Raw genomic sequence first — 21,732 nt, 5'->3', positions numbered from 1 at the left:
TTCTGGAGTTCTACTAAAAGTAGTGAAGTTGCTGTTACTACGGAGATGCAGGTGCTCTCTTCTTCTCTCTGCCTTAACCTTTAGGACACACAGGGATACAGTATGACTTCGCTCTGACAGTACCAGGTCTGATTCTTACTGAGTGTGTCCTCGAATTGCACTGTGATTATTCTTGGTTCCAACTTGGGTTGTACTTGTACTGTTTGTGTGGTCAGTGGGTTGAGGGTGAGTAGTGAGTAACATGGGCTGATTTCTGGTGGATGAGTTCTGATTAATGAGTTCTAGTGTTTGAATTCTGATCTGTTAGAATGTGAGGACTGGTAGGGTTTGAGTCGTTTGATCAAGGTCCAGCTGAATGTTGATCTAACACGGATGTTTTCAAAGTGTGAGGCACGCCTCACCAGGAGGTTACTAGTGACTGTAATGGATTACATTTATAAAGTAACCTACCCAACCCCGTGAATGATGTAATTGATGTTCCACATTTAAATAATACAATTGGCATGAAATAATTCAGCCCCCCCATGTCGTTATACAAGATATAAACCTCATTAACAGTTAAACATTTATTTGGGGAGTTATTTCATTTCTTTTATGTGTCAAACCTCGAAATCAGACACAAACAAACACACGTCATAGAATTACGCCTCCCTCTCCATTCTTCTGTATGAAATTGCACAACCTCCAAACATATTGCGGTGCATGTTGGGATACCACTTTGCTCTGGAGCCTGCAGCCTTGCTGGCTTGGTCGAATAGGCTATTGGAGGGTCTAATTAGCCCCTACACCCTTGATAATCTTTACTCGCTCAGCTTTGGGACAAGCACATATGGCGGGGGTACGCATGAACGTGCAAATGTAGGGCCGTGGGGAAGGGACTGGTTTGGGATTCAGCATAACTGTATTCGGTTCTCCAGTAATGAATAAATATTTGACCTGTTTCTAGTTACAATCGTGTGGAAAACACACCTTTTAAAGCAGTTTGGTGGCTACATTTAAAAAGAGGGGTATTCCAGCTTTCCACATTTATTTCACAATTCCTAAAATTGCATGCATGGCATCGTTAAAAAAATACATACAACCAGAGTTTGTCGCAGTCTTAAAGGGGCAACAGCGTTTTTAAAGGGCAATGACATACTTTGTAAAATAAACAACAACAAAAAGGTTTTCGACTGAATTAACTGTATATTTTGAAAACACTTCTATTCATTTAAAGTCAGTTGCATGTTAATTAAGTTGTGTCCCAAAAATATAAAATAAAAGTTGTTTTCTAACAGTTTCATTGCAGCTATTTATTTAAAACAAAATGTAATTGTGTGTTCTGGAGGTATATATATATATATATATATATAATGGAAATTATTGTCTTGATGTTCCCTGAAAGGAGGCCCACTGTCTCAGACTTTGAAAACGCCGGGAGTAGAGAGTTGGGCTTTAGCTCAACCGGCTAACCATATGGCTTTTCTCTAGGAGGCATTAGGGCTATCAAAAACGATTGTACTGGTAGTCTAGGAATTGCCTAGAAATTGTGTTGCATTGATTCCTAGAAATCTTTGAAAAGGTTACATAAATGTGGATTCTTACCTCATAAGAACCCTTTTGCCTTTCTCTGTTTGCCATTGACTTCCCTCAGTTTTCTGTAGTCCATTCAGACTGAAGATAATTATGATTTCATACTGAGTATTAATTATTTCTTTGTGTTTGCCGATGACTCACCCGTAGAGGTCTGTGTATGGTGATGTAAGCTATCAGCTGAAATGGACGCACACGCCCGTCCTAGAAAAGCCAGGTCAGCAAACCGAACCGTTGCCCTTACTATGGGAGACTGCTGTGCATGCTTCAATGAGTTGCATGTTGCTTATGCTGTGTGTGCGTGCGCTTGTGTGTGTGTGTGTGTGTGCATGGTGGTGGGTGTGCATGTCAGTTTGTGTGCACATGCAGGCCTGCATCTGTGAGTTTTTCTTCCTTTGAGTGTCTGTGTGTGCTCTATGTCTAATCTCTGCTATGGTTGGTGATTACAGGTAACACTCCCACCATCAAAAGTAAAAAGACTATAAAGCAGAGATTCCTCAAGCTGCTGCCCTGCTGCACGCCTTCCGTTGCTGCCTCAGTCAGTCAATGCAAGTGACTCTTCAGTCTTCACTCTCCCTACACACACACATGGGCCCACAAATGCACACACACACAATCTTACTCTTACACACACACACACACACACACACACACACACACACACACACACACACATCTACACACTCACGGCACACACACATGTGCATGCTTACACACAGACACAGACGCAGACACATACACACACACCTTCTCTCTCTCTCTCTCGCTCTCTCTCTCTTTCTCTCTCACACACACACTATATACAATATATCTGGATATATCTCAGTATTATTGAACTGTGTGTTCTGGAGGTATTTTACAGTATTTTTGTCTGGTATGGTGTGTGACTGATGTATGTGTAGAGGTGAGAAGTGAGATGCGGACAGACAGTCAGCCCTGCTTTGCATCTTGGGATAAGAGGAGAGGAGGAGTGAGGCATGGTTGTCTTCAGCTGACTGTGTGTGTAATAAGGTTGGAATAGAGGAAGAGAGGGATGAGTGGAGAGGGAAACGGATGGGGAGGGAGGGAGGGATGGAGTGTCATATTGCCTGAAGATCTGAGGACTTTTGTCGTTTCACTGATGTTTCGATGGTTTACTACTACTTTCACTGAAAGTTATCGTCAATGAGCACATCGGGTTACTAAATGAACTTCTCCATAGACATTCATGAATCTCACGGGGTGATGTTGATATGTTTTTGTTTTCTATTGATGACTTGATGACTACCTGTCTTTCTTTGTGCACTTCAGTTTTGGAGAATTGTAATACAATGTAAATGTAGCAATTTCTCATCTAACGGTATGTTTTAGTAAAGCTAATATCTGCTAACAGTAATGTAATGATATTTCAACAGTTCATAATTAACATTTATTTAGTTGGCTGTGTGTTTACCATTATTATTACTAGTACCAATTAAAAGGTGTGCCAGCCAGGAACCTGTAGGAGTAGCCTATAGCAGTGGATGCTGATGGGGGGAGCAATAAGTGTATGGCTCGTTGTAATGGCTGGAATGGAATTAATGGAACGTTATGAAACACATCAAACATATGGAAACCACATTTGACTCCGTTCCACTGATTCCACTCCAGCCAATACAATGAACCTGTCCTCCTATAGCTCCTCCCACCAGCCTCCACTGACCTATAGGTATATCTAACAGTCCTCTCTATCCCACAGACAGCGTAGAGGATGACTTTGAGTTGTCCACTGTGTGCCATCGACCAGAGGGGCTGGACAAACTACAGGAGCAGACCAAGTTCAACAAGAAGGAACTACAAGTTCTCTACAGGGGCTTCAAGAACGTGAGTTTGGGGATGCGGGGAAGAGAGGGGATGGGGATATGGGAAGGCTAGAGACCTGGGGCTGAGGGTTGGGAAAATTGTACCTCTGTCAATCAGTCGAGTCACGCTGTAAAATATATATATTTTTTAATTCAGTCGGGATCTCAACTTACTGTTCAGCTTTAGATTAGTAGAATACAGAAGGTGCAATTCTGAACTTGGTTATATCAGTTATCTTATTGTTACAGTATATGTGACTGACCGGCTTGATTCGGTCTTATGTAGCAAAATTTGAAATTATGTTTTTTACATTGGATAAAAGTAGAAACTCAGAGATATAAAATTATATATCATACACTACAGTCGAGGAACAATGGGAAAGTAATTCTGCTTTGAAAGTTGATCAACTTGTAACCACACTTTTGAGAAAATGGCCTAATGAATGTTTTGGTACACCTACTGGTTTTGTTCTTTTTTGTCTACACCCATTCAGCATTGATCACACCCTCTTAAGCCTTAGCCCCACCCATCTCTTTAAGGATTCACATGTGAGACCATGTGCTAAATAGAGTGAGTACGGTAGTGTACTAAACAACCAAAGATTTCAAGACTAAAGGCTGGTTTATACTACGTCTATCGACATGTCTGTAGACAGTTGTGGCAGTGACATCATGAGCATTCTATTGTTGTCTCACATCAACCTTTTCGTTGTCATTATGAAAAAGTATAAATACAAAAACTACAGGTTGCATGACATCAGCAAACTGGTGGTCCAAAATAACATAACTGGTGTATTTTAACACCAATTAACCCAAATGAAATTAGCACATGTCAATCTAGCAAACCAGCAACTAAAAGCAACTTTCTAAACAATGTTTTGGTTCATGTCTAGCTTGTTAGCTAGCTAGCTAACATTAAGTTAGCTGGCTAGCCAGTTCAATGACCATATCATATAGCTGACAACATCTTAACTTTAGACAATTTGTATTCGCTATTAAAGGAAAATTAATTACAAGTTAATGGCATACTAATTACAGAAAATAGCTTACAGTTGTGAGTGTGATGAAATAAAAGCAGGGCATTCTACTGGAGAATTTTATAACTTGGACATTATCTCGTTGGCCTAACATTATATCCTAATTTGACTTTGGTGTAGGTTATGCTGTTCTTCACATTACTGTCTCTCGTAAACACACACTATATCAAATCAAATCTTTATTTGTCACATGCACAGGATACAGAAGGTGTAAACGGTGCAGTGAAATAGTTACTTGCATAACAGAGTTTTTTGTTAAGACATGTAGCTAGCTACCTAGCTAAACAATGAACCATTATCCCAACTCATAACATTACTACCCTGCATAAATCTGTAAGTAGCTAACCAACTAGGTTCAATGTTAGCTTGCTAGCTAACATTAGGCTATAACTAGCACTGAAAATGGCTTTGAGATACAAATAATATTACTACACAGATCATACATGTAACATTAGCTAGTGAGCCAACTAGCTAACATTAGCTAGCTACCGGTACACTTTAACTTGCAATGAAAATGACTTCATGACTGAATTAGAAATGTATAATATCTGAAAATGTAGCTAGCTAGACTCTCTTACACACACAATGATTCTCCTTCTCTGTCATGGATGCCATGGTTTCCCTTAGTTTGAAAATGTAGTCCGGAGGCAGGTGTTTTATACTCCCTCTGCATATTTGCAATCAAACGCCAGAATTTTCTCCATCTCCTTAGTTATCATACTCTAATTCCACTGGAAATTCCACTGATTTCTTTGTGATATCTTTTAAAAAAGCTGCATTAGAAAGGATTACCTACACATACTGAGCAGCTCATGTTATAGACAGAAGCATGCTACATGGCAGATCAATCCGAACTCATCTCTCGGCATGTCCAGCCCGTCCATTATCTCAGCCAATCATGACTAGCGGGAAGGTTCCTAACTTTTTTCCATGGCTAAAGCAACTAGGCTCGTAATTTAACAATTTTATTTGTATTTACAGATGGAATACACATTTGTTATTAAGGCACATGAAAGTTAACATGTTCTAGAAAGCATTTCTGCCAAAAGATGCATTTTGATAAAAAAATTAATCCCTATGTTCAAATGCCTCTCCTGTGAAGTAGTGACATGTGACATACGCCTAGTTTCCTGAATCGAGTCACATATGTCACTCGCTGACAGTCACTCAATTAGCCCATGTCAATTAAAATGGTTTAGATTGGTAAATTAGTCTAGCCAGCTATGTAAACTTGTAGTAATCATGGCCGAATAAAACCTATCCAAAGCAAAAACCGTAGACAGATGGCAGCATTTGCGCCAAACTGAAAGCGTGAATCATTGCATTTAACCATGGCAAGGTGACTTGGAATATGGTTTAATATAAACAGTACAATTATGCCCCCCGTAAGGCAATCAAACAGGCAAAATGTCAGTACAGTGACAAAGTGGAGTCGCAATTCAACGGCTAACAAGCAGGACCTTTGTGGCAGGGACTCCAGACAATCACGGATTACAAAGGGAAAACTAGTCACATCGCAAACACTGACGTCTTTGCCAACTTTGAGGATAACACAGCACCACCAACACGAGCCTGTGGGCTCTCCTTCTCTTGAGTAAGAAATTTAAGCGTGTTAACCCTTGCAGGGCTGCCAGCCCAGATGGCACCCTAGCCACATCCTCAGAGCATGTGCAGACCAGCTGGCTGGAGTATTTACAGGCATATTCAATCTCTCCATATCCCAGTCTTCTGTCCACACTTGCTTCAAGATGTACACCGTTGTTCCTGTACCCAAGAAAGCAAAGGTAACTGAACTAAATGACTATCACCCTGTATTACTCACTTCTGTCATCATGAAGTGCTTTGAGAGACTAGTTAAGGATCATTTTACCTCCATCTTACCCGGCACCCGAGACCCACTGCAATTTGCATACCGCCCCAATAGATCCACGGATGATGCAATCGACATTGCATTGCACACTGCACTATCTCATCTGGACAAGAGGAATAGCTACGTAAGAACACTGTTCATACATCTCAGACCTCAACAACATAGTACCCTCCAGGCTCATCATTGAGCTCGGTTCCCTGGGTCTGAACTCAGCCCTGTGCAACTGGGTCCTGGACTTCCTGATGGGCCATCCCCAGGTGGTGAAGGTAGGAAATAACACCTCCACTAGGCTGATCCTAAACACAGGGGCCCCACAAGGGTGAGTGCTCAGCCCCCTCCTGTACTGCCTGTTCACCTATGACTGCGTGGCCATGCACTCCTCCAACTCAATCATCAAGTTTACAGATGACACAACAGTGGTAGGCCGGATTACCAACAATGACTAGACAGCCTACAGGGAGGAGCTGAGGGCCCTGGCAGAGTGGTGCCAGGAAAAATAGGAAGAGGAAGCACGCCCCCATCCACATTGACGGGGCCGCAGTGGAGAATGTGTAAAGCTTCAGGTTCCTCGGCATACACATCACTGACAAACTGGAATGGTTCACCCACACAGACAGTGTGATGAAGAAGGTGCTACAGCATCTTGTTCAACCTTAGGAGGCTGAAGAAAGTTGGTTTGCCCCTAAGACCCTAACAAACATTTACAGATGCACCATTGAGAGCATCCTGTCTGGCTGTATCACCGCCTGGTACGGCAACAGCACCGTCTGCAACTGCAGGGCTCTCCAGAGGGTGGTGCGGTCTGTCCAACGCATCACTGAGGGCACGCTGCCTGCCCTCCAGGACATCTACAGCTCCCGATTTCACAGGAAGGCCGAAAACATAATCAAGGAACTCAGCCACTTGAGCCATGGCCTGTTCACCCAGCTATCATCCAGAAGGCGAGGTCAGTACAGGTGCATCAAAGCTGAGACCGAGAGACTGAAAAACAGATTCTATCTCAAGGCCATCATACTGTTAAATAGCCATCCCTAGCCAGCCTCCACCCAGAACCCTGCCATGAACTTAGTCACTGTCACTAGCCGGCTATCACCTTCGGTTACTCAACCCTGTACCTTGGAGGCTGCTGCCCTATGTACATAGACATGGACTCACTGGTCACTTTAAAAATGGAACACCAGTCACTTTAATAATGTTTACATACTCTTTTACTTATTTCATATGTATAATACTGTATTCTTGTCAAGGCCATCCTATTCAACTATTGCTATTCTATCCTACGTATTCTACAGATATACTACATATTCTATCTACATACTATTCATAATGTCTATACATCCCATCACACACATATGTATGTATGTTTATATATATATACAGTTGAAGTCGGAAGTTTACATACACCTTAGCCAACTACATTTAAACTCAGTTTTTCACAATTCCTGACATTTAATCCTACTAAAAATGCTCTGTCTTAGGTCAGTTAGGATCCCCACTTTATTTTAAAAATGTGAAATATCAGAATAATAGTAGAGAGAGTGATTTATTTCAGCTTTTAATTATTTCATCACATTCCCAGTGGGTCAGAAGTTTACATACACTCAATTAGTATTTGGTAGCATTGCCTTTAAATTGTTTAACTTGAGTTAAACGTTTCGGGTAGTCTTCCACAAGCTTCCCACAATAAGTTGGATGAATTTTGGCCCACTCCTCCTGACAGAGCTGGTCTAACTGAGTCAGGTTTGTAGGCCTCCTTGTTCACACACGCCTTTTCAGTTCTGCCCACAAATGTTCTATAGGATTGAGGTCAGGGCTTTGTGATGGCCAATCCAATACCTTGACTTTGTTGTCCTTAAGCCATTTTGCCACAACTTGGAAGTGTGCTTGGGGTCATTGTCCATTTGAAAGACCCATTTGCGACCAAGCTTTAACTTCCTGACTGATGTCTTGAGATGTTGCTTCAATATATCCACATAATTTTCCAGCCTCATGATGCCATCTATTTTGTGAAGTGCACCAGTCCCCCAAGCATCCCAACAACATGATGCTGCCACCCCCATGCTTCACAGTTGGGATGGTGTTCTTCAGCTTGCAAGCCTCCCCCTTTATCATCCGAACATAACAATGGTCATTATGGCCAAACAGTTCTATTTTTGTTTCATCAGACCAGAGGACATTTCTCCAAAAAGTACGATCTTTGTCCCCATGGGCAGTTGCACACTGTAGCCAAGCTTTTTTATGGCAGTTTTGGAGTAGTGGCTTCTTCCTTGCTGAGCGGTGTTATTGAAATTCAGTACTGAGAGAGACTTTGTCTAGGTCATTTCTTCAAACAATCCTCTTTATTTAATATCGATTAATTATATCAATAATGAGACCATCAGCCCATCAGTCTTGACTGACCGTTAGGCTGGGAGTCTAGCCTTTACAGACGATGCACAGTTTTTATATAGCTGATACCAAGATTGCTTAGTCCGTCACTTCTAACCTTCCCATAAGCCACCTTGGTTATCTACACAGGGTGGTATTTTACTTAGTTTCCCAGATGCCAGGAAGAAGAGGCATTGTTCTCAACTCTTCCAGGCTCTCTCTATCTCGAGTCACACACACCACATCTTGTCTATAGAATGTTAGCTTTTAGGTTTTATCACCAACACAAGGACATTTCTTCAAAAAGTACGATCTTTGTCCCCATGTGCAGTTGCAAACCGCAGTCAGGCTTTTTCATGCCGGTTTCGGGGGACTGGCTTTTTCCTTGCTGAGCGGCCTTTCAGGTCATGTTGATATAGGACTCGTTTTACTGTGGATATAGATACTTTTGTACCTGTTTCCTGCAGCATCTTCACAAGGTCCTTTGCTGTTGTTCTGGGATTGATTTGCACTTTTTGCACCAAAGTATGTTCATCTCTAGGAGACAGAACGCGTCTCCTTCCTGAGCCATATGATGGCTGTGTGGTCCCATGATGTTTATACTTGCGTACTAATGTTTGTAAAGATGAACATGGTACCTTCAGGTGTTTGAAAATTGCTCCCAATGATGAACCAGACTTGTAGAGGTCTACAATTTTTTTTCTGAAGTCTTGGCTGATTTCTTTTGATTTTCCCATGATATTAAGCAAAGAGGCACTGAGTTTGAAGGTAGGTACACCTCCAATTGACTCAAAAAAATTACAATTTCACCTTTATTTAACCAGGTAGGCTAGTTGAGAACAAGTTCTCATTTACAACTGCAACCTGGTCAAGATAAAGCAAAGCAGTGCAACACAAACAACAACACAGAGTTTCACATGGAATAAACAAACATACAGTCAATAACACAATATGCAAATGAGGTAAGATAAGGGAGGTAAGGCAATTAAATATACCTTCTGGAGCGTGTGCTACGGGTGGGTGCTGTTATGGTGACCAGTGAGCTGAGATAAGGCAGGGCTTTACCTAGCAAAGACTTATAGATGGCCTGGAGGCAATGGGTTTGTCAACGAATATGAAGCAAGGATCAGCTAATGAGAGCATACAGGTCGCAGTGGTGGGTAGTATATGGGGCTTCGGTTACAAAATGGATGGCACTGTGATAGACTGCATCCAATTTGCTGAGTAGAGTGTTGGAGGCTATTTTGTAAATGACATCACCGAAGTCAAGGATCGGCAGGATAGTCAGTTTTACGAGGGTATGTTTGGCAGCATCAGTGAAGGATGCTTTGTTGTGAAATAGGAAGCCGATTCTAAATGTAATTTTGGATTGGAGATGCTTAATGTGAGTCTGGAAGGAGAGTTTACAGTCTAACCAGACACCTAGTTATTTGTAGTTGTCCACATATTCTAAGTCAGAACCATCCAGAGTAGTGATGCTGGACGGGCGGGCAGGTGCAGGCAGCGATCTAGTTTTACTTGTATTTAAGAGCATTTAGTTTTACTTGTATTTAAGAGCAGTTGGAAGCCACGGAAGGAGAGTTGTATGGCATTGAAGCTTGTCTGGAGGGTTGTTAACACAATGTCCAAAGAAGGGCCAGAAGTATACATAATGATGTCGTCTGTGTAGAGGTGGATCAGAGAATCACAAGCAGCAAGAGCGACATCATTGATGTATACAGAGAAAAGAGTCGCCTGAGAATTGAAACCTGTGGCACCCCCATAGAGACTGCCAGAGGTCTGGACATAATGTACAAGCCAATGTATGGTAGGATGTGAATACGGTGGAGGTCAACCTAGGCATAGAGTGACGATGAGAGAATTATTGTCTCTCGAGACACCGTTTAAACCAGGTGAGGTCACCTCATGTGTGGGAGGTGGAACAAAAGGGTTAGCTAAGGCATATTGAGCAGGGCTGGAGGCTCTACAGTGAAATAAGACAATAATCACTAACCAAAACAGCAATGGACAAGGCATATTGACATTAGGGAGAGGCATGTGTAGCCGAGTGATCATAGAGGTCCAGTGAGTAGCTAGGCGGGCTGGAGACCCAGCTATTCAGACAGCTAGCGGGCCGGGGCAAGCAAGCTAGCAAAAGGGCTTTAGAGGGACGTCGCGACGGAAGAATTCTGTTGTAGCCCCCTTGTCCGGTTATGTCGGCAGACCAGTCATGATGGATCAGCGGGGTTCAGTGTAGTAAAAGGGTCCAGGCCAATTGGCAAAATAGGTATAGGAGCCCAAGAAATTGGCTGATGGACCTCTTCAGCTAACAGTCTGATATGCTCTAGACAGCTAGCGGGCCGCGGCTAGCAGAATAGCAGATGGGCATTCAGGGGACGTTGTGACGGAGGAGCCTGTTGAAAAACCCCTTCGGGCGGATTACTTCGGTAGTCTAGTCGTGGTGAATCGGCGGGGTTCTGTATCGGCAGTAAAAGTGGTCCAGGCCAATTGGCAAAATAGATTTTGTAGCCCATGGAGTGGCTGATGGACCTCTTCAGCTAGCCGGGAGATGGGCCTAGCATAGGCTAGCTCCAGGCTAATTTGTGCTTGCTTCGGGACAGAGACGTTAGCCAGGAGTAGCCACTCGAATAGCAGCTAGCTAGCTGCGATGATCCAGGGAAAAGGTTCAGAGATTGCCGTAGGAATCCAGAGATATGGAGAAGAAGAAGTCCGATATGCTCTGGGTTGAATCACGCTGTGCAGACTGGCAGGAGTTGTCCGGGCTAAAGGTTAGCTGATGACCGCTAGCAGTGGCTAGCTGACTAATAGCTAGTAGCTATTTAGCTAGTTAGCTGGCTAGCTTCTGTTGGGGGTTCCGGTTCTAAAGTAAAGAAAATAGCAGATCCATACCACATTGGGTGAGGCAGGTTGCAGGAGAGTATGTTGAAGTTGAGGTTAAGAAAAATATTTTTTAAATATTTGCAAAGAAGAAAGATATAAAAAGATATATACACGGGACACGACAAAACGGAGACAAAGACGCCTGACTGCTACGCCATCTTGGATTTTTACTGTATATCTACAGTTGAAGTCGGAAATGTACATACACTTAGGTTGGAGTCATTAAAACTTGTTTTTCAACCACTCCACAAATTTCTTGTTAATCAACCACGCCACAAATTTCTTGTTAACAAACTATAGTTTTGGCAAGTCGGTTAGGACATCTACTTTGTGCATGACACAAGTCATTTTTTCAAGAGTTGTTTATACAGACAGATTATTTCACTTATAATTCACTGTATCACGATTCCAGTGGGTCAGAAGTTTACATACACCAAGTTGACTGTGCCTTTAAACAGCTTGGAAAATTCCAGAAAATTATGTCATGGCTTTAGAAGCTTCTGATGAGGTGTACCTGTGGACGTATTTCAAGGCCGACCTTTAAACTCAGTTCCTCTTTGCTTGACATCATGGGAAAATCAAAAGAAATCAGCCAAGACCTCAGATTTTTTTTTTAGACCTCCACAAGTCTGGTTCATCCTTGGGAGCAATTTCCAAATGCCTGAAGGTACCACATGTATCTGTAAAAACAATAGTACGCATGTATAAACACCATGGGACCACGCAGCCGTCATACCGCTCAGGAAGGAGACGCGTTCTGTCTCCTAGAGATGAACGTACTTTTGTACGAAAAGTGCAAATCAATCCCAGAACAACAGCAAAGGACCTTGTGAAGATGCTGGAGGAAACAGGTACAAAAGTATCTATATCCGCAGTAAAACGAGTCCTATATCAACGTAACCTGAAAAGCCGCTCAGCCAGGAAGAAGCCACTGCTCCAAAACCGCCATAAAAAAGCCAGAATACGGTTTGCAACTGCACAAGGGAACAAAGATCGTACTTTTTGGAGAAATGTCCTCTGGTCTAATGAAACAAAAATAGAACTGTTTGGCCATAATGACCATCGTTGTGTTTGGAGGTAAAAGGGGGACGCTTGCAAGCCGAAGAACACCATCCCAACCGTGAAGCACGGGGTGGCAGCATCATGTTGTGGGCGTGCTTTGCTGCATGAGGGACTGGTGCACTTCACAAAATAGATGGCATCATGAGGCAGGAAAATGATGTTGATATATTGAAGCAACATCTCAAGACATCAGTCAGGAAGTTAAAGCTTGGTCGCAAATGGGTCTTCCAAATGAAAAATGACCCCAAGCACACTTCCAAGTTGTGACAAGGACAACACAGTCAATATATATATATATATATACAGACAGATATATACTCCGGACTCCTACATTGCTTGTTGTAATATTTCTATATTTCTTAATTCCATTCTTTTACCTTTAGATTTGTGTGTATTGTTGTGTATTGTTTGATATTATTGCACTGTTGGAACTAGGAACACAAGCATTTCATTACACCGCACTAACATCTGCTAAATATGTGTATGCGACCAATAAAATTTGATTTGATTTGACCTCCAGGGGGCTCCCATTGATTTTGTTGGTCACTCTCACTCAGATATATTAACCTGTCATAAGTCATGACAAAATGTGTAGAATTACATGAAATTAGCTTTAAAACTGCAAACATTTCTCCCTCTTTCAAGAACGTATAATAGTAAAAGTATATGGATGGCAGAAGACTTGCCTTCTGACTGATCCTGTTCTTTCTGTGCTGTTGTTGGCAGGAGTGTCCGAGTGGAGTGGTGAATGAGGAGACCTTTAAAACCATCTACTCCACATTCTTCCCCCAGGGAGGTGAGTCAATGACCGTTAAACCTTTGACCCCTGACCTATAACCCAAACCAAGTATATTAAAGATCTGTTTCTCCCCAAAGTAACTGAAACATTTAACAAGAGTAACAACATTTAAGACCAGTGATATTTCTATTGATGTGATGCCCCATTTTATTTTACCATTATGTCTGTATTGCTTACAGTAGGGCACTTACAGTACAAGGCCATGTTTGAAATTACATTTAGGTTGAAGATATATCTAACTACTTGTTACAGAATAAAAGTGTGTTGTCTGAAATTACATTTATGTACTAAGAACTTATTTGATCAGGTTGTGTTCTAAATATATTTACCCACTTGGAATTTTTTGTGTATTGTTGTCTCAGACACATTTCAATTATGTATTCTATACGTCTCTGTCCGTTCAGATTCGGGTGCGTATGCACATTTCTTGTTTGAGGCCTTTGACACTAACAAGAATGGATCGGTTAGTTTTGAGGTAAGATTCTTTTTTACTATTGTCTACTTCCTAAGGGAGTGAGGAAAAACTATCTCTGTCTGTATACTGTATATGCAGCTGCAGCTGAATATGTATACAAATAGAATAAATGCCTTTCTTCTCCTCTCAACACATACACACACATACACGTACACGTGCGACCTAAGGGTCGAAACATTGTTGATGGACACACTGGGGGAAAATAGTGTATTGCAGTGAGCTACATCATCATCTTCTTTGCTGATGCTATAGCCCAGGGATGGGCAAAACATTTTACTTCTGTTCTCAGAACGATTAAATATGTTCAGTTTTATCGGTCAGGAAGCGTATGGCTTCATTCCCACAACCAATGTGAAACCAAAAACGTATGTTCCCACAACTTCCAAGGAACCAAATGTGCTTGTAGTGGTGATAAAAAGGTGTGTAAGTGTTGAATGCTGGTGAGTATGATGGGTGGTGAAGAATGTTTACAAAAATGTTAAATCTCTCTTTCGCTCTCTTTCTCTCCCTCTCAATATCTTTGTCTTTCACTCTTTTTTCTCAGGACTTTGTGTTTGGTCTGTCTATCATTCTGAGAGGAACGATAAACGACCGGCTAAACTGGGCCTTCAACCTGTACGACCTGAACAAAGACGGCTGCATCACCAAAGAGGTAACACACACGGCTGCACACAAACACAGATGCACACACACATATACAATAGATGGTCCATTGTGGCTCAGTTGGTAGAGCATGGTGTTTGCAACGGCAGGGTTGTCGGTTTGATTCCCACGGGGGACCAGTACGGAATAAAAATGTTTATGAAATGTATGCACTCACTACTGTAAGTTGCTCTGGATAAAAGTGTCTGCTAAATGACTAAAATGTACTTGAAAATACAGAGTATCAACAACATTACTGGCCTGTATGACAGCTTGAAAAGAATGAAGCTTATGTTTTAAAAAATCTGCTCCAAATCATCCATTCTGTTTGCCACAAGGCCATTAAGTAATACTGCAAGACAACACGGCAAAGAAATACACTTTTTGGCATAAATGGTTTAGGTAAATCCTCGGCATTTTCAAGTATTGTGGTGGCAGCATCATATTATGGGTGTGCTTGTCACTGGCAGGGACTGGGGAGTTTGTCAGGATCGAAATAAAAAAAATGAATGGAGCAAAGCCCAGCTATAAAGTTAGAGGAAAAAACGTCTCATTCTTCTGGAAACTTAACCCTGGGATAGAATTGTATTTTTCAGCAGGACAATTAAAAAACGTTTCAAAAATGACACACCAGAATAGCTTTCCAAGAGGTGCTGAGTGTTCCTGAGTGGTCCGGTCTCAGCCCAGACTTAAATATCCATGAAAATCAGAGACAACGTTTAAATATTGCTGTTCATCAATGATTCCCAACCAAAGTTATTTTGACAAAAACAATGTCTACATGTTAAGAGAGTTGTACCAAGTTAATAGAATCTTATTCAAATGGTGCTTCCACCAAGTAGTAACTCTGGGGTGTCAAGACATCTTCCATTTCTTCTTTTTAATTATTTTCATAAATGTTCTATAATTAACTTTTACTTAAAAAATGTTGTGTATGTTGTGTAGATCCGTAGAAATTTTAAGGCAGTAAAATGTGAAGATTGTGCAAAGGGTGTGTAGACTGTACCTCTCCATTCTGAAATCTGAGTCTCCTCTTCTAAGTTCTGAGCTGTCTATCCATCTTATAAATCTAAAGTCTATTCTAAAGTTGACAGTTCTCAAGTTGACCCTCAATCTCAGATTGGAGAGTGATTGACTGATCTTGTGCTGTGACATTACCCAGCTTCCACATAATGTTCTGAGAACCTAGTGTTTTTAGAGCTTGGTGAGAGTGTGGTTGTCCTGTGGTTATTTTGCATACACCTTCCCACAACTTCTGGGAATGGTGCAGGATAGTTGCTTTGATTTGGAACATTCTCAGCACATTTAAGGAACTTCACAAAAAACACATTATTTTCTTGGTATTTCATTACTTTAACAGGACAATTCCTAAAAGTTCAAACATGATTACATTTAATTTACATTTTGTTCTGGGAATCTTCTCCAACTGGTTTGGTATTGGGAACGTTCTCAAATAGTACAGATAACATTAAGAAACAACATTCTGATGTGGCAATTTCAGTACTTCAGCCTAACGTTTCCTACAGGTTTTCGAATGGTTCTGTTTAAAGTCATGTTCTTAAATTGCCCCGAGAACGCTAAGAAAGCGTTTTATAAAAACACAAGAAACCTTTCGTAACATTCAGAGAATATTCTAAGGATGTTATTTAACAACATACATTACATTCTCAGAACATGAAGAAAACTTTCCATAAAAACCACAAGAAAACTTGAGTAACATTCAGAGAACGTCGGAGAATGGTTGTTTAAAAACAGATACATTACATTCTCAGCATCAACAAAACGCTCTGGTAGCCTCCTGTCTTGTTAAGGTGTGTCAGGGCGTTCCTTTGAAATGGGTGTCTGGTTTGAATAGACTAAAATAAACAGCTTTGTATGCATAAAAAATCATGGCATGCTAGCTACAATCCTGGTGGTGCAGTGGAACTAATTCCATGGACAGAGAAGCAGAAGATAATAGATTCAAATCCCACTGATTCCATGTCAAAAAATAAAGGTATTGCACTGATTAATGCTGAAGAAAATCATTGCCAGGGGTCTTATCTGTGCTTAGAGTTAACTCAAAATGAGCTAACAGCATTATTAAAAGTATTTTTGAAATTTTTAAGGAAGTTATGAATAAAACAAAAAAATAACCTATAATTTCCGTTCTCAGAAGCGTTAATAAATCCGCCCAGGAAAAAACCTGGGAACCAGAGTAAAATGTTCTCAGAACATCCTTGCAAAACAACGGTCATTGCCTGTTCTCAGAAAGTTTAGAAAACGTTCAGTTTACACATCAGGAAAACATTATCGCGTTCGTTCCCACAACAAAAGTGAAACCAAAAAACATACATTCCCCTAACTCTCCAAGGAACCAAATGCGATCTGGGTATACCCTGTGTCATCTCTCTCTCTCTCTCTCTCTCATCGCATCTCTCCTCTCTCTCTCAGTCTCTCTCTCATCTCTCTCGATCTCATCTCTTCAGCTCCTCATCTCACTCTCTCTCTCTCTCTCTCTCTCTCTCTCTCTCTCTCTCTCTCTTCTCTTTCTGTCTCTCTTTCTCTTTCTGTCTCTCTGTAGGAGATGATGGATATAATGAAGTCTATCTATGACATGATGGGAAGTACACATACCCCTGTATGCAGGACGAGGCACCCAGAGAACACGTGGAGAGTTTTTTCCAGGTCAACATTCAATTTCTGTTCATCAAACCCAATACTTTAGAGCAAGCCCTTGAGCAAGGTACTCAATCCCCAAACTGCTCCAGGGGCACTGAACGACGTTTGTCCCCTTTTTCCTCCCCTTTCTCCCTTCTAGAAAATGGATCGTAATAATGATGGGGTGGTCACTATTGATGAGTTCATCGAGTCATGCCAAAAGGTAGGTTGTGTGTGTGGTGTGTGAAAGTTGTTGTTTGTAAGGCAGGTTCCATTTGTGTAACTGACCACTGAGTCCTTAGATCTCACTAAGGTTAATTAGGGCATTCCCCAAGGTTTGGTTTAGGACCGTTTCTACTTTTCACCCATTTTCAAACATTGTTCTGGGTTGTGAGCCATTTAAAATGCACTTTAAATAAATTCTGATAGACAGAGGGGGAGAGAGAGGGAGAGAGGGAGAGAGGGAGAGAGGGAGAGAGGGAGATAGGGAGAGAGGGAGAGAGGGAGAGAGGGAGAGAGGGGAGAGGGAGAAGAGGGAAGAGAGGGAGAGAGAGAGAGAGAGAGAGAGGAGGAGAGAGAGAGAGAGAGAGAAGAGAAGAGAGAGAGAGAGAGAGAGAGAGAGGAGAGAGATGAGAGAGAGAGAGGAGAGAGGAGAGAGAGAGAGAGAGAGAAGCGAGGAAGAGAGAGAGAGAGAGAGAGAGAGAGGAGAGAGAGAGAGAGAAGAGAGGAGAGAGAGAGAGAGGGAAGAAGTAGAGAAGAGAGAGAGAGAGGAGAAGGAGAGAGGAAGAGAGAGGAGAGAGAGAGAGATAGAGAGAGAGAGAGAGAGAGGATAGGAGAAGCAGAGAGAGAAGAGACGAGTAGAGAGAGTAGAGAGAGAGAGAGAGAAGAGAGGAGAGAGAGAGAGAGAAGAGAGAGAGGAAGAGAGAGAGAGAGAGAGAGAAGAAGGAGAAAGAAAGAGAGAAGAGAGAGAAAAAAGTCAGAGAGGAATAACAAAAAAAAGAGATGAACCAACTCCTCTGAGCTTCACCTTACTGTCGTCTCTATCTTAGGGAGTCTGACTCCCTTGAAAAAGAAAGCTGAAACAAAGAGGGATTAATTCTGTCTCTAGAAACTTGCTATCCCTGTTCTCTCTCCATGCTTAACATTTCTATCTCTCTCCTTTTCACTCTCTATCCCCCCTCTCTCTTCAGGATGAGAACATCATGCAGTCCATGCAGCTGTTCGACAACGTCATCTAGGAGCCTCTGACATAGGAAAGTGGCTGGAGGACAGGGGAGGTGTGTGAGTGTGCACCACAGGAGGTTGGTGGCACCTTAATTGGGCAGGAATGGCTTGTGGTGATGGCTGTAGCGGAATAAGTGGAATGGTATCAAATACATCGAACACATGGTTTCCATGTGTTTGATGCCATTACATTTGCTCCTTAGCGGCCATTATTATGAGCCGTCCTCCCCTCAGCAGCCTCCACTGGCATGCGCGTGTATTTGTATGTGTGCGCGTGTGTGTGTGTGTGCATGTGTGTGTGTGTATTTCTCTCTGCCCTCACTCCAAGCCAAAAGGGGGTGCCTCCTCTTATCCAGCCCTTCATCTGTCCTAGAGACATAGAGAAGAGAGGGGCTGGTGATCCACACCCACATCAAGGACTGGTTCAGGAGTGAGCAACGTTACAGAACGTTCAGATAGAAATGTGTTGTGTAGAACAAATATGATTGCCTGTCCTGTGTAATAGGGAGTCAATCATGTCAGCTCTATTCGTTACGTCTATATGCAACTTTTGGAGTGCTTTGTCTGGTTGAAAACACCCCTGTTTCGTTAACTATTGTATTATTTTAACACTCCTGTTTCTGAGAAAGCTGCTGTAGCATGCTGCCTGGACTCAATGTAGGATAAAGTCCCCCATACTCACTGACCAATGGTCAGTTTTGCATGTCCCCGCCTAATGGTTAAGGTTAGGGTCAGGGCTAATCCTAGATCTGTGGTTAGAGGCAACTTCTACCAGAGCAGCTGGACCCCTGACACCTCTCATTAAAACAAAGGTAACTACCGCCACTTAGTGGACAAAAGAAGGAAAGGACACTACGGAAAAGGGACAATGGAACTGAAGGGACTGAGGATCTGAAGGATGAGACTTCTTGCGAACAGAAGACAGAGACAGAGTTGTTTTCAATAAGGGACTGATTTGAATATCGCAATAATGATGTCACTAATAATAACTTGTACGTATATACAGAAATATTCCAAAGCCTGTCTGCCTGTCTGCTGTTGCTAGAGTCATCCACAGGTGCCTCGCTCCGTGTGTGTGTGCGCATCCGTGTGCGTACTTGTCATTCCTGTCTCTGGTAGGAATCCATTCAAATTGTTGTACCTCTTCCAATAAACCTGCGGTCAAGATCTACTAGACAGTCTAAGGTGGGGCTGTATTGATGAACATGCTACTTCGACCCTTTAGGCTCCAGTAGACTCCTTACTGTATTTACAGGTGACTAACTGATGCAGTGAAGCATGGGAATAGGAGTTGAAATGGAAATGTCTGGCTTATCAAATACTGTAATACGTCATGTTATGCCTATTTTTCATTGTACTGATCATGCAACTGAAGCTGGAAGCATTTCTGTTTAGATCGACCATGAAAGAGCAGCAACATGTCGAGGACAATTCTACCTGATACAGTATCCAAGTTAGGCTTCTTGTTTCATGTCTACGTACACAAAGTCAGGCGTGTGTGTTGTAGTGTGTGTGTGCGTGTTTGTGCGTGCGTGTGCGTGTGCGTGTGCATGAAGGTGGGCGGGTGGGTCGTTGGGTGTGAGGGACACCAGTACTGTTTCTACCAAAGAGTCAGACACGCAAACTGAAGAAGTATTTAAAGCCACCCGCAGTTATATCAGGCTGTAAATAGGCACATGTGTGAAATGTGGGAGGAGAGGAGGAAGTGGAGAAAGAGATAAAGAGAGATTAGAGTGCAAAGGGATAGAATGTGAATGCTTTTGCGTGTAGGGGTGTTGGGTTGTGTGTCTGTCACTGCGTAAGAGAGTGATTTGTCAACTGAATAGTACAGTTTCCCAATTCTTTGCCAACTTCAAGTTTCGACTGGGGATTAAAAAAGGCTGTTTGAAATGCCTTTGTGGTTCTGAAGAGAATGTTTATCTTTTGTAAGATAACATGACCTGTCTCCATCAACTACTTCGTATGTGTCTCATTAAATTACGTCATCACTTTCAGCCCTACAACAGTGGCATAAGCAATAACGTCCATATTCTACACCCTTTTACCTGTCCCTGGGAGTAGATAACCAACTGGTCCAGGGTCAGATATTCCTACAGCCACATACTCATTTAAGGTTAGGATTGAGTAGGATAACTGATCTTAGGACTCTGGTTAAATTACAACATTTAATTTTGATTTCTTTACCCTGTAAGCAGTCTATGGTCAAGGTATGACAATAATCCGTGCTTTGGTTTTGTTTACCTGGCATTGCACTATTTTTTCCAAATGCTGATGTTGTAGCATTTGTGGCACAAATCCAATGCAAGTCAGTGGTACTTATATTAGCAAATTCAAATCAACCTGAAGTATCTCATATTGATTGTGTAGCTCAACTTAAGCCCTATTTATATATGGTGCTAACATGCCCCCTTTGTCCTGATCCTGCCCATATTCTGATTGTGCCCACATTTTTTGCCAGGTGTAGATGATTAAAAGACACATTGTGATCTGATTATGATCAGATTTTCCTGAACCCCTCCGGAGGTAGTCAGGCAGACGTGTCTGGATATCTATCAAGAGTAAACAGACCCAGAATGTCAAATAATTGAAATCATAATTTGACCAGCCTCTAAAGTCCTTGACAGGTTGCACCATTGACTTACGACATCATTAAATGTCTTAAAATAAACAAAAGCATAATATTTTGAAAGAATATCTGTCAAATAATTTGCATAGAGGGAGGCAGCAGCTAATATTGTCACAATGCAGACACATTGGACGGAAAAGAGACATATTTTAAAACAATGTGTAGATGTGACAAACCTTGGTCAGATAGTGATTGGATAATATAGATCAACTCATAAAACTCACATGTTAGCGCAAGGTGTAAACAAGGCTAAAGTCACTTATAGATGATTTGGACATGAATTGCAAAAATTCTAATAAAGGTGCCATTGACTTGCATTGGGTTTGTGCCACAAATGCTAAAATGCTAGAATTTGAAAACAGTTCCAGGGAAACAAAGCCAAATCATGGATTGCTGCCACAACTTGTCCATAGACTGCTTACAGGGTAAGAAAACTCATATGTAATTTTGTAATTTTGGTAAACTATCCCTGGGCCAACTTCTACCTGGAGTGTATTATTAATCGGTTAACACCTGTAATAACCTGCACCTTCTTCCAACTCCAATATTTGTAACTTCTGATTACTGTACATCTACATTTAATCCACTTGAATATGTTTTCACAATCTCTTTTTTTTTGGGGGGGGGGGGGATCTGGCTCTGATTGTCTGCTTGCAGGTGCCGTAGGTGATTTCATGCACTGAGCACCATTGAAACCCATCTATACTCCATGTACTGT

General features: G+C 41.8%; 1 pseudogene; it reads left to right on the top strand.

Moving 5' to 3' along the window:
* Positions 1-18,540, top strand: part of LOC115194026 (Kv channel-interacting protein 2-like) — a 43,616-nt pseudogene extending 25,076 nt beyond the window's left edge.
* The last annotated feature ends 3,192 nt before the right edge of the window (positions 18,541-21,732 follow it).

The sequence above is a fragment of the Salmo trutta genome, chromosome 5 (assembly GCF_901001165.1).
Source record: "Salmo trutta chromosome 5, fSalTru1.1, whole genome shotgun sequence".
NCBI lineage: Eukaryota > Metazoa > Chordata > Actinopteri > Salmoniformes > Salmonidae > Salmo > Salmo trutta.
The sequence above is the reverse complement of the archived record's forward strand: the minus strand, read 5'-3'. Positions and strand labels throughout refer to the sequence as shown.